Below are 12526 nucleotides of genomic sequence, written 5' to 3' on the forward strand. Positions count from 1 at the left end.
AGTCACAGTAGCTACATTTCAAGTGTTCAACAGCATTTGTGGCTAGTGGCTACCATCCTAGATAGGACAGTGCTAGGCTACTGTTAAACACTGACAAAAGCAAGCTGCAAAATATGCACAGTGGGATTCTGATTTCTTAGCAAAATAATTTACACACACATACACACATACCCACAGACACACACGCAAATAAATGGAGAAATAACCACCAGTTGTTAGTAAAGTGTTTGCTTCTGGGAGGAAGAGTGGAACTGACTGGAAAGAGATTAAGAAGGATTTTTACTTCGGTATGGTTTACGTTTTTATGTGTATACATAAAAAGTAAAATCAAGGGAAAAAGAAACTTAAGTATCACCTTTTCTTTAAATAGAGACAAATACAGTTATACTTTAAGGGTGATAGGGCCAATTTAGGTTTCTTTGGATTAGGGCCACCAAGAAGGTGAAGGAAGTAGAAAAATCACTTTACATAAGGAATGTGGGATTAGGCCATTGGTATTTGCCCAAGAGATGGGAAAACTAGGAATGGAAACAAGGCTTTGTGGAGTGAAAAGACCTCATGAATATTTCCAAATACTTGAAATATTATCAAAAACAAAGTTTTGATTTGATCTATATTGTTTTAAGAATAGAACTATGAAATATAGTGTATAGTGAAAATTATTCATACTATAAACCATGGATTCAAATTTAACTTATCCAAAGTAAGAATTTCTAACAAAGTAATATATCAAAGATGGAATAAGCTCTCATAAAGTAATGAGTTCCCAATCGTTGAAATTATTAAAAAGTTAACTAATGAGATTTCTGCAGAGGGCATTTAGTATGTAGTAGATGAAGGAAAGATGTCATAATTGGAATCCTCTAACTAGATGATCTGTCGTTCATTTCAACTCTGAGACTTTATAACCTTATGATATCCACCAGAGTCCTAAATGAATGCATGAGATATTATATATGTTAGCATCTAATTTCTCTCTCCTTCCCAGAATGCAGTAGGATTGTATACCCCAAACTCCTTGAAGTAAAGCATGGCCACGAAACTAATAACCTAATTGAACAGTAAAGTGTGAGTAGAAATGATACATGTTACTGCATGTTACTAATAGTGTAAATATGTAACTGCTAGTACTCAACCATTCACTCATTTTCCACTTCCTATTTAAGCATGGAAACCTGTTGACATGGAGGTCCAATGCAGTTACCATGGTGGGAAAAACTCTTTGCAGAGTTACATGCAGCACAGTGAACTGTGCCTAAACAAAATATAAGCCTTTGTGGTATTAGGCCATTAAGATTTGAAGTTGTTTTTTACTGTAGCATAATATAAGCTATGCTAACATACATTGAGAATTTTTGCTCATAACCTCTGAGAGAAAACAACACATAAAACCATGGCCACATCAGTGTGATTTGTTTCTTTTGGAATAAATTGAGCACCTCAAGGACAAAAGGGATTTCCAGTTTGGATCATTCCACAAACACACAAGCATATTCATACGCCTACCCATATGTGTCCAGTAACTTCAAGAAGAGCCAGTTCACTGCCAGAGAAGCATCAGAGGAGACCAGTACTACACGTTTTATATGGGACCCTCCAAAGTACATTCTGAATTCCTGGCATAAGAATTTCTAACCAGCTAGGATAAGCAGTTAATTACGCTCTCTGAGTGATCAGAGGAAGTAAAAAACAGAGGTTTGCTGGACAATACACATATAGGTAGATTTCAGCATAGAAAATGTAAAATGTAAAATCAATCACAGAAAATGTAAAACACTTCAAAATACACCCTCAAGTTTTTTGGACCCTTAGGGGATTGAGATCATGGCTTATTTAACCCTGAACCCATTTCAATGCCTTACAGTAGATAACTTGAATGTTTGGGAAGGAAATCGAATGAGATCACATGCTACTGTTATCTATATCTTGGTATTCTTTTTATGTTGCAACTGTCCACTTTACTTTCTTGGGGGAAGAAAACAGCATTTCAGGAGGTTTACTTTCCTAAGGGAAAGACAGAAGGAAACTGATGCTGTTGACTCAGTGCTCCCACGTGTGCCCTGTGCCCCCTACACATGATTTAATCACATCTCCCCAGTCCTGTGAGACAAGTACTTGTTAACCCTGTTTTTCCAGATAAGTGATCAAAGCAACAGTTAAAACTTGAAGATCATACAGCTTATGGAGCAAGGATCTGATCCAGATCTGTCTTATTTTAAGTCCATGGACTTTCTACTACAGTATAATGACTACTACGACTTAGTAACCATTGTCAAACAGAAGCTACCCTAAAATGGTAGTTTCCTTGGTTGATCATTCTCTAAATCTTTGATTGAAAACATTCATGCAAAACAATGGAAACTAAATGAACATTCAAAAGAAAGAAGAAAAAGACAGACAGACAAGAAAAGAAACCCACCACAGAGGCTGCACATCAGTGAAAGCCTATATTATACACAGCCATCACGTGATGGGTAATTAGCCAGGTAACTATAGGTTTTTCTCTGGTAGAAAAGTATACGTTTCATCATGCCTTTGAACTCTGCCTTATTATCAGCACTGCTATGAAAACAATGTTTTATTTCTTATTGAGAGGATAGCCCAGGCACGAAGCTTTGTTTTCACAGGGCCTAATAGAATACTTTCTTTGTAAACCAAAGGAATCAAATATGGAGTTGGAAGGTAAAGAAAATCTTCTACCATGATTAGCAAGGCACCCTTTTTAAGGGAGGCAAGGATTATAACAGTGCAATTGCCTAGAAAAAAGAAGCATTAGATGTCGAGCTAAAACTATCTCCTTAATAACCGTCACCTAAAAAAAAAAAGACAGATTACAAACAAGCGATAATAAAAAGATAAGGCGAACAAGTCCAGTCTGGATTTGTTTACTTCCCTGAACATTTTTTGTCTTTGTTATAATCCTGAAACATGAAAAAAAGATTCTCTGATGTCCCTTGAGGAAGAGACATATTAACATGAGCCAGTATTAATATGTACAACATACACACACAATAGCCCCATGCCACCACCTCCAATCCTGAGGACAGGCAGGCTAGCTTCAAGCACATCAAAATCTCTCTCACAAAGATTTTTAGAATGAATGACTTATGCTTGAGTACTAATTAGGCCAAGAATAGTTAGTAACCAAATACCCCAAGTATGTTGCTGCTTCTACCAAGTACCAATAAGACAGCCCTTCCACTAGAGGGTGTCCTAGGAAGTGTTGTAAAGCAATCAGATCAACCTTCAAATGCACATAAGTGTCTCCAGTAGATTAGAACAGAGAATGTGAGATATTTCAGAGAAGGCTGATCACAAAAGCCGCTTGTTTACTTAACCTACTGGTATAGCCTTTGAAGTTAGAGAGCCAACACTATAGAGCTAAGATTGTTACTGGGAAGATAGACAAACACACGAACAAAAAAAAAGGAACTGCATTATATTGGTAGTTATAGAGTAAGGTGCTCAATAAGGTGGTAGAAAATACTGAATGTGATAAGATAAGAGCTCAATAAAGCAGGACAAATCCCATGAGCAGGGTGGCTAAGAATGGTTTCAGCATCTCAAACTGAGCCTTAAAGGAAAGGGAGAATTCCCACAGGTAAGAGTCCTGGAAGAGATGATCTAGTGTAGAAAGACATGAGCCACTCAAAGTACTGGAAGAATCTGGAAGGCAGGGGAAGGATGCATGTGGTGAGAAAGAAGACCAGGAGGGTAGACTAGTAAAGCTAAGGCAGAAGGCTCACAGGAGGGACAGGAGATAAGGAGGAAGGATGGACGGTCTTGACATTATATGCACATTAGGAGTTAGCAACATCTCCCTGCCCTTGGATATGTGAAGAAACAGTCATGGATATGTGCATAGCTGCAAGGGTTTCACAGTACGTGGGAATCAGAAGCAATTGAAAAGTCCAGCAATAATTAGTCAAAGTATGAAACACCTCAATAATGAAACATTCTGCAGCCAGAAAAAGTGTTTCACAACAGAGAGACACAGTCATCAGAATATGTGTATGCAAAATTAGGCATGATAGGCAGGTTCCCAAACAGATTTTATTTTTAAAGGGAAAAGTGTACTCATATGAATTCTTGCCTATATACCAGCCATATACATTGGCACATGTGTAAACACCAATAGTACTTACATCTGTGTGGGAGGAAAATACTTAACTTACATTCTTTTGCTTTGTGTTTATCTATATTGCCAGCACTTTCCAAAGTGAACAGGAATAATATTGGTAGGGAAAAAAAGTAACTACAATGATCCAGGAGTTGTGGTGCACACTTGTAATCCCAGCAAGCTTGGGAGGCTGAAGCAGGAGGATTGCAAATTCAAAGGCAGCCTCAGCAATTTAGCAAGGCCTTATGCAACTCAGCAAGACCCCGTCTCAAAATAAAAATAAAAGGGGTCGGGGATGCCGCTCAGCGGTTAAGTGTTCCTGGGTTCAATCCCTGGTAACCAAAAACAAAAAAAGTAACCAAAATCAAAGTTATTAATAAGGAGTATAGACTGACAAAACTGTTCACTGGATGTTTGCCTGCTTGTGTTTTATTCAGTAGATGTGGAGTTATTGAAGAAAAGAGGCAGGCACCATAAGGTGAAAGCTAATATTTAGAGTAGGTCAGAAGTGTAAAAATGTGTAGACGTGATTAAAAGATTTAAAAGCAATAGAGGAAGACTAAAAGGAAGAGTTCTAGCAAGGCACAGCTCTGGGATTTTAGGGAAGAAAGAAGTAACATAACTTCATCCCAGAACACTAAAGCAAAACACACTGAGCTAGGCAACCAGGAAAACCCCAAATTAGTAGCACTATTTGCTCAGCCCCTACTGTGCATGAAGCACTTTGTAAAGCCTTTAAAAACCCCACTATTATTCCAGTCTGTCCTAAATAAATATATTACTAAAATGGGCTAAAAATCCAACCTCACCTTTCCTCTGCAGTGACCTATACAAACTACAGTCTTAAACACAGAATGTTAGAAGAAAGCAGGGGAGTGAATCTTTGACATTTAGGGAAATTAATGTTTTGCAATAAAACCTCACATTTAAGAGCACTCTAAAAGATAAACGAGCTGTTCAAAGAATGGTGTCAATACTAAAGAGTATTAAGACTAAATGCCCAAATCAAATACTGTTCCCTAAACCCACTGGAAAGCCACATAATCCACATGCAGGATGTATGTGCTTTGTGTTTCTAAGGTAATACTATCATGACAAAGGCACAATAATGATCTACCGTCAGTCACATGCAGGTAGGAGGTGAACAAAAACATTTTAGAGTTATAATAAAATGGAAAATTTCATGTACTCCAACCTGAAGGGGAACTGTTGAATCAAATCTCATTTAAATGCACATCAGAGAAATAGTCCAATGTTGTCCTTTGCAAAAAATATTTAAACAGGACCATGAGTGGACCAATTGGATCTGTTCTTCACAGTAGACCTATTCTACTACCAAAGGCAAATAGACTCATTGCTACAATTTTGGCAATGTATGTAGAAAGCCAAGGCCTTTTTTCAGGAGACCCAAGGTACACAGCAAGAGACTGTCACCCATGGAAGGAGAACTCCACTATAGCTGAATTCTTTCTTTCTTCTTTGATTATCTTCCATCACATGGTGATCATGACCATGATCATTGTGAAATTAACATTTCCATTAATGAAGCTGAAAAGAAAAGTAAGAGTTGGTTGCCTTCTCCATCACAGTCTTATCATAAAAATGGCCATAAAGTTCCTGATCAAGGCCGAAGCACGAGGAAGAACCAGACCAAACCAAAAAACCAAAACACCAAACAACAACCAACCAACCAACCAACCAACCAACCAACCAACCAACCAACAAAAAACAAATACAAGAACAGATGAAGTCCATGAGGAGGATATGAATTAAACTACCACATTTGCTAGGGTAGGTAATTACCTGTCAATATTCACCTTGTTTGGCTGAAGCACCTTAAAGAAGTTGAACACCAAGTTGGTCTTCAACTCTGGATCTTTACTGAGGCAAAACCAATTTGGGTAAGTCATACCTTCAATGTTACAGTATACAACTGTAGGAACTACAGGAGTTTAAAAGGAACAGCAGCCCTTACTGAGTCACAGTAGCTGCCATATTAAACAATGATGCTCACTAGATAATATCTGTACTTAATAATCTGTCATTAAACTTCAGGGGATATAGTAGTGAAATAGTTTTATACTCTAGTGAAGTTAAGGCCAAACAGCTGAAGGAAGAATCTAGTAGTTCTGCTAGTGTCAGGTTGTATCTGGAGAGTGGGCCAAGCCAGCTCCTTAGAGCCTTGCCATGAATGACACATGTACCATGGCCCTTATTCCCATGTAAGCCACTCCTACTATAGTTCTAGAATTTTTAGCAAAACTGAACTCTTATAATATAGATGAGTAAACTGGTGTTAAAAAATAATCCCAGGTGTATCCTGAGATGAGCAGCCAGAATGGTAAGGAATTTTGAAAACATGTCTTGGGGAAGAACTGAAAAACATTGGGGTAGTTTAGCCAGATAAACAAGGGAACTAAAGATTACTTCAAGGAAAACATTGAGAAAAACTGGACCAAAGTCCCCGATGGTCCCTTCCAGCCTGACAAGAGTATGAAGAGTTCCCTCAAAGCCTGAATTTCTTACTTCTTCAGACATTGTATTCTACAGGTGAATACTGGTAACCTAGATACCGAACTAGCCACTGAAAATTCCAATTTCACTTCCTGCCCCCCTGTCCCCGCATCTGCCCTGACGTTTCAAAGTCTAAAAGTAAGAATAAATTCCTAAACTCTACAAACTTCTTGTCAGTTGATTATCCATCTTTAGTCCATCATCAAAGGAAGAAATGATCCTATCCTGGAATTCTAAAAGCATTATGACTAGATTTGATGGTCAAGCTGACCTTAACTTTCAAGTGAAATGAGTGATCTTATTCCTTATGGGTTACAAGCTTATGAGTTCCCAGGTTCTTAGAAACATCTTGCTACTAAGCAGTTCTAAAAGTTTGAATGTTTGTCAGGAAGCTGAGGCAGGAGGACCATAAGTTAAAGGCCAGCCTGGTCGACATAGTAAAACTGTCTCACAATAAAAAATAAAAGGGGTGGTGATGTAGTTAAGCTGCAGAGCTGCCTAGGTTCCATCCTCAGTACCAAAACAACAAAATAAAAAAAAAAAAAAAAAAAAAAACTTTGAATGTTTTAGATGCAGATTCCTGAAAGTGTGAATTTACTCCTTTTAAAGGTCCTCTAGGTTATCACTTTATAATAGCATGAAGCAACCTCTTGAAGGAAGAACCATGTTGGTATCAGGACAGCATGCCCCTCCCAGGCTAACTGTGCTACAAGTAAGATTCTTTTAAGAATCAAGTAAACACAACAATATTATAAGAGGACCTTGTGAAAAAATCCTTTGGAAGGTATCTTTCTGAATTATTGATGAGTCCTACATGTAATTGATTTCTATTTTGAACTAAAGGATATTATAAAGGCCAAATTTGTTTTAGTGAGGAATCTGTTCTGTAGCTTTTTCTTAAAATATTCATGAATAGAATAATAAAAATGTAAATCATCTAAGAAACATCTCAAGTTCTAGTATTAAGGAAAATGGGTTTACCTGGCCCAGTAATTGAAAGTAAAATACAAACAACAATACTTCAAAAGACTCTTTAATACACGCACAAAATTTCAACTGACCAAGGAGGAAGGATTGTCTTGGCATGAAAGATGTTTTCAATCCTAATAAGTTCAGATATCTCAGATAAAAATAAATCCTTATTATAACAAGCTGTCGCCATCTTAACATGCTTCTTATAAGAAACATTTATTTCTTCCAGAAAGAATAAGAACCCTTCCCATGGCCACATCCAAGGAAGCTGCTTGATGTATCAAATCAGAAGGGATCTGAAACCACCATCTAAAACACAAGGTCTCAAGAACTTCTAAGCAAAGAATATATTGAATTTTTTAACAAAGAATACTTGAGAAGCCACTTGCCCAACAGACCACTTACAATTCAGCTTATTTTGACAGAATTTTCAGAAGATACAAAGTTATATAATATACATCTATACTTATTATATAAATGCATAAAACATATATATCATATATAAATATAATATTTTAAAATATATAAGTAGTCTTTGTTATATTTAGCATATATAGTTAAAATATATTTTATAGTACATTATAAAATATAGTATGTACATAAACTATATGTATTATCTATATATAGATATATATAGTTTACATATAAGCTATATAAATAAATATATAGATAAAAATACAGATACACATGTTTATAAGAACCTGAAGAACTTTAATGATACTCGTCCACTGAGGCAGACAGTATTGAGGGCAAACACTGTTCTAAATAACTAGAAGGGGGTGTATGATTAGAGACCTTCGGAACGAACAGTAAAGTTATCATTGTACCACACAGCTCCCTATTGTATAATTTCCTCTAAAAGTAATATAATGAAAATACTACATTGGACTTCTATTTCATAAAAAAACTCACAGATATTAATTACTTTGTTCTCAGCTGATCTCCTCCAAATTCCAATGAGATAAAACCAGGTACATATTGTCACCCATTTCACACTCAAAGGTCCCAAAGGTATAAACAAACATACAGAGCCTTTTTCCAGGGAGTGACAGCTTCTCCTGACATCCTGTCCACTGCCCTTTCAACACCACTATGCTGTCTACTCGCACAAGTTCAGGGGAAGTCCCAGCAACAGAAGGGAGAGGAAAGCCAGTCTTTCTCAATTTGATGGGACTTTAGAAACAGAAATTGGGCTGAGGGAAGCTCCATCATTAAATTCAGGCAGACACACTCATACTCATACACACACACACACACACACACATACTCTTTGGGTCTCTTTTCTCAATTTCAACTCAGACTCTTCTATCTTATATTTCTTTTTCTAAAGGTACATTTGGAGATGAAACCATTCATAACTGCCCATCCAGAGATAGTTTGTGGCAGCATAAAGCATAATTGACAATGAGTCTGCTACAAAAAAAAAATGCTGTTTTAATAACCTCGGCCTAAAATACATTTTGTTGTATGCCTCAAAGGGTTTCAATAAAAAGTCAACCTGTAGAGACATATTTTCTTGGCTTAAACAACAATCCAAAGCATATAAATGTAGTCCAACTATAATGACATATTTATAGGCCAATAAAGCTTACACTGCAGCTTTCATACTTCACTTAAAGGAACTCTGTAAGAAGTAGTGTTATATAAAATAATTTGATTTTTTTTTTCAAACTATAGCCCAAGAAATAAAAAAAATGCAAGTTTGCTATGTTTAACTGATAGTATTTATATTCCTCAGTTGCTAAAAATTTTGTAAAATGAAGCAATTCTTCATTTGACTACTTCCAACTGCCATACCAAATATGGGTATCGAGTCCACTTTATTACAAAAGCTAAGTACTGTAATTCTAAAGACAAAATAAATAACTAGAGGCTTGTGTAGTGAATGATTTAATCAACCCAATTCTTCTGGAAAAACAGGTTCTTGTGTTCGTTATGCTTATGAATAATACATTCCTTAACCCTTCTATTTTAACATAGTTATTTTTCTTCATTTTTAAAAATAAATTTCAGCGTGAAATGGTCTGAAAGAGGTAAAACATCTCACCCCAGTAAAGTCACAATTTGCACTAGTTTCATACTGAATTTTCTTTGAAAAGAACAAAGAAAAGGGAAGACGATGAACCTACTTTGCCATATCTCAGAAGTGTTTTTTTTAAATGACTAGTTTTTCCACTATACTTCTCTGTAATTTTAGTTGACAGTCATTTAGAGTCTTAAATGAAAACTCCAGAGATTTTTAAGAAACAAATGGGTTATCCTCAAATATTGTCCAAATGTGCCCCTTTAAGAAGGAAGGGGATAAAAAATGAGAGACTTGTGATTTGAATCAGAGCAGTTATTGGAAGCTGCCTTTGAGGCAGAGTTTCTCTTTGTGGAGTATTAATTTGTTGGCAGACACGCGTTTGTGAGAACATTTTTTTTTTTTTTTTTACTATTCAGAGACAGGAAGTGACACAAACTGGGATTAAAGGGAACTTATTCTACCTAAACACAGAGCAAGAAGAGTTCTTTAATTAGCTTGTATATTTTAAAATCTCTTCTTTAAAAGTCAACCTCATTTCTTTCACTATTATTGATTTTTTTAACGGGATGAAATCACTCAGTTAAAAAAAAATAACATGTTAGAGTTTTACTTCATCCATTGAAAGGTAAAATCTTTTCATTCTTTGCTTACTTTCATCAGAAAAAAAAAAAAAAGAGGAGGGTCTTAAGTATCTCAAAGTTCATCTTTCTTTGGTAAGAACAATGAGCAGTTGGAAGGGTTCTACAGAAGGAAAAACCTAATAAGTGTGTGAACTCCATTAACAATGTGGTATTGGAGATGGTTTCAGTGTGGCCAAGAGAAAGAGAGATAAGAAAACCACTGTGTAGAAAGAAAAGTACAGACAACAAATATTTTGATGTTGCACACAGAGAAAAGAAGAGACTGAAGAGAAAGTTGCTGGGACAGGATTGTGTACAGCAAATGACACCCCCCCTCCCTAGTATAATTCCTGACAATGTCGACTTACAAACCTTAGATCAGGCAGATAATGGAAACTCATTACATTAAGGAAAGTTTTTGTTTCTCTTTCCACATTATTACAACACAGTGTGCATTCCAATTACAAAAGCTATTTGTCTCAAATTCCCCACAGTTCATACCAACTGAGTAGAATTTCAAGGCCCTAAATTCTATCCTTAAAGGGGTAGTTTACATTAAAAAAAGAAAAAGTACATGGTGTTTCTTGCCCACCAAGTCTCCTGTTGATTATTTCTCCTTCCTCAGCACTAATCTTGGAGATGTTTCTCAAAGAAGACTAGGAAAAAAAAAAAAATCTGAATTACCTAGCAAGTCTTTTATCAGTACACATTCTTTGGCCTTGCCTTAGTCCAACCTAGAAGAATCTGAGGAAGCTGAACCCAGTAATCAGTATTGTTTTCCAAATTCCCCTAGTGAGTCTAAAGAGTAACTAGATTTAAAAACCACTAATCTAGATTTTCCAGGCCAAACCACCTGCAAGTACTTTGAATATTGTCTATAAACCTATTTCTTCTGGAATCAATTTATAAAACAGGTAGATTATGGATATTTTTTAGAATCCAAGAAGATCAAAGTCTCTAAATCTTTTGATGGGATTAAGAAATTGGTTTTCTTTTCATGCTCATTAATAAACTATCCACTTTGAAACACAAAACAATCCTGCTATAAATACTCTTGTTTATATGTGTGACATCAAGCTTAACCATCTACACATCCTTTTGTCCCCCATGGGTTTCCTGTTTAATTTTTTTATTAGTAACAGTATATTCCATATCTAAAAAAAAAAAAAAATCCAAACAAAGAAAGGTTTTAATGTTAAGGAAAACATAAGACAATGGCAACACATCTTAGATCATACATTAGAAAAACAACAGAACGGATGTATTATTCAGCATTTTCACACGTCATGAGGGTAGTCATTGTGTGTTCACAAAATTGGAACATGTGAAAGTATATATAAGAAGACTATTAAAAAATTCTTTGGCTTTAGAAAGAAAACCCTGGCTTAATAATTTTCTTTAATTGTGAGATGGCAATCAGGCTGCCATGTCCCAAATATTACTGTCTGACATCTACCAAAAGATGCCAGGAAACTGTTGACTGGCGAACTGTAAGAAAATATTAATGCTATTCCCAAAACCCAGCACAGCTCATCCCAAACCAGAATCACATGAAAGACCCAGGCAGTGACTGGTGTTATTCAGTTTCTTTATGCCAATTAAAATAAATCATGTAGGTTTCTTGTAAGAGTTAAGTTCTAGGTTTAAAAAAAAAAAAAAGAAACAGGAAGTTGCCACATTAAGACATAAAATAGGGCTACGAAAATCAGCATTGTGTTAGAATGAAAGAAAAAGATGCCTTAATATGTTAAAAGTGAAGTTCCTCTTTGCCTAAAGAGGAAATAACTGGTCTAAATCAGAGGTCAACAACTTTTTGGTCTTGAGCAATGCTGAGAGAATAAGTCAGTAAAGGCTACAGAAAAGGAAAAGACACAGAAATCATGGAGAAGAAAGTGTTAAAGCAACAGAATCAACTATGGGGCCCATCATATCTGTCATCACCATGCTGGTCCCTTTACATCTCATACCTCACAGTGACCCTATTTTTCACAAGGGGAAACTGAGGCTTAGGGGTTAAATTATTTGCCTAAGGCCACGTAGCTAAGTAAGTATCAGAGTTAGCGTTCAACTAACTAGTTAACGTTCAACTAACTAGTTGAACTCCACTTGTCACATTGTAAAAAGCCCAATTTCTCCTTTAAACTTAGAGTGGAAGCAGGGAAGGAAGGAAAGAAAAGAACACAGCTGAACAGTTAGAGCTCAAGGAAATCTACTCCATAAACTGTCAAACCCGTGGATCCCTTGTCCCGGGTTGTTCTCTCACTTCACATGAGT

General features: G+C 36.1%; 1 protein-coding gene across 1 annotated transcript in view; it reads right to left on the bottom strand.

The window, feature by feature from the left end:
- ARID5B (AT-rich interaction domain 5B) overlaps positions 1-12526 on the bottom strand; it is a 210773-nt gene that overhangs the window by 161065 nt on the left and 37182 nt on the right. The window lies entirely within an intron of this gene.

The sequence above is a fragment of the Sciurus vulgaris genome (assembly GCF_902686455.1).
Source record: "Sciurus vulgaris genome assembly, chromosome: 4".
Lineage (NCBI taxonomy): Eukaryota > Metazoa > Chordata > Mammalia > Rodentia > Sciuridae > Sciurus > Sciurus vulgaris.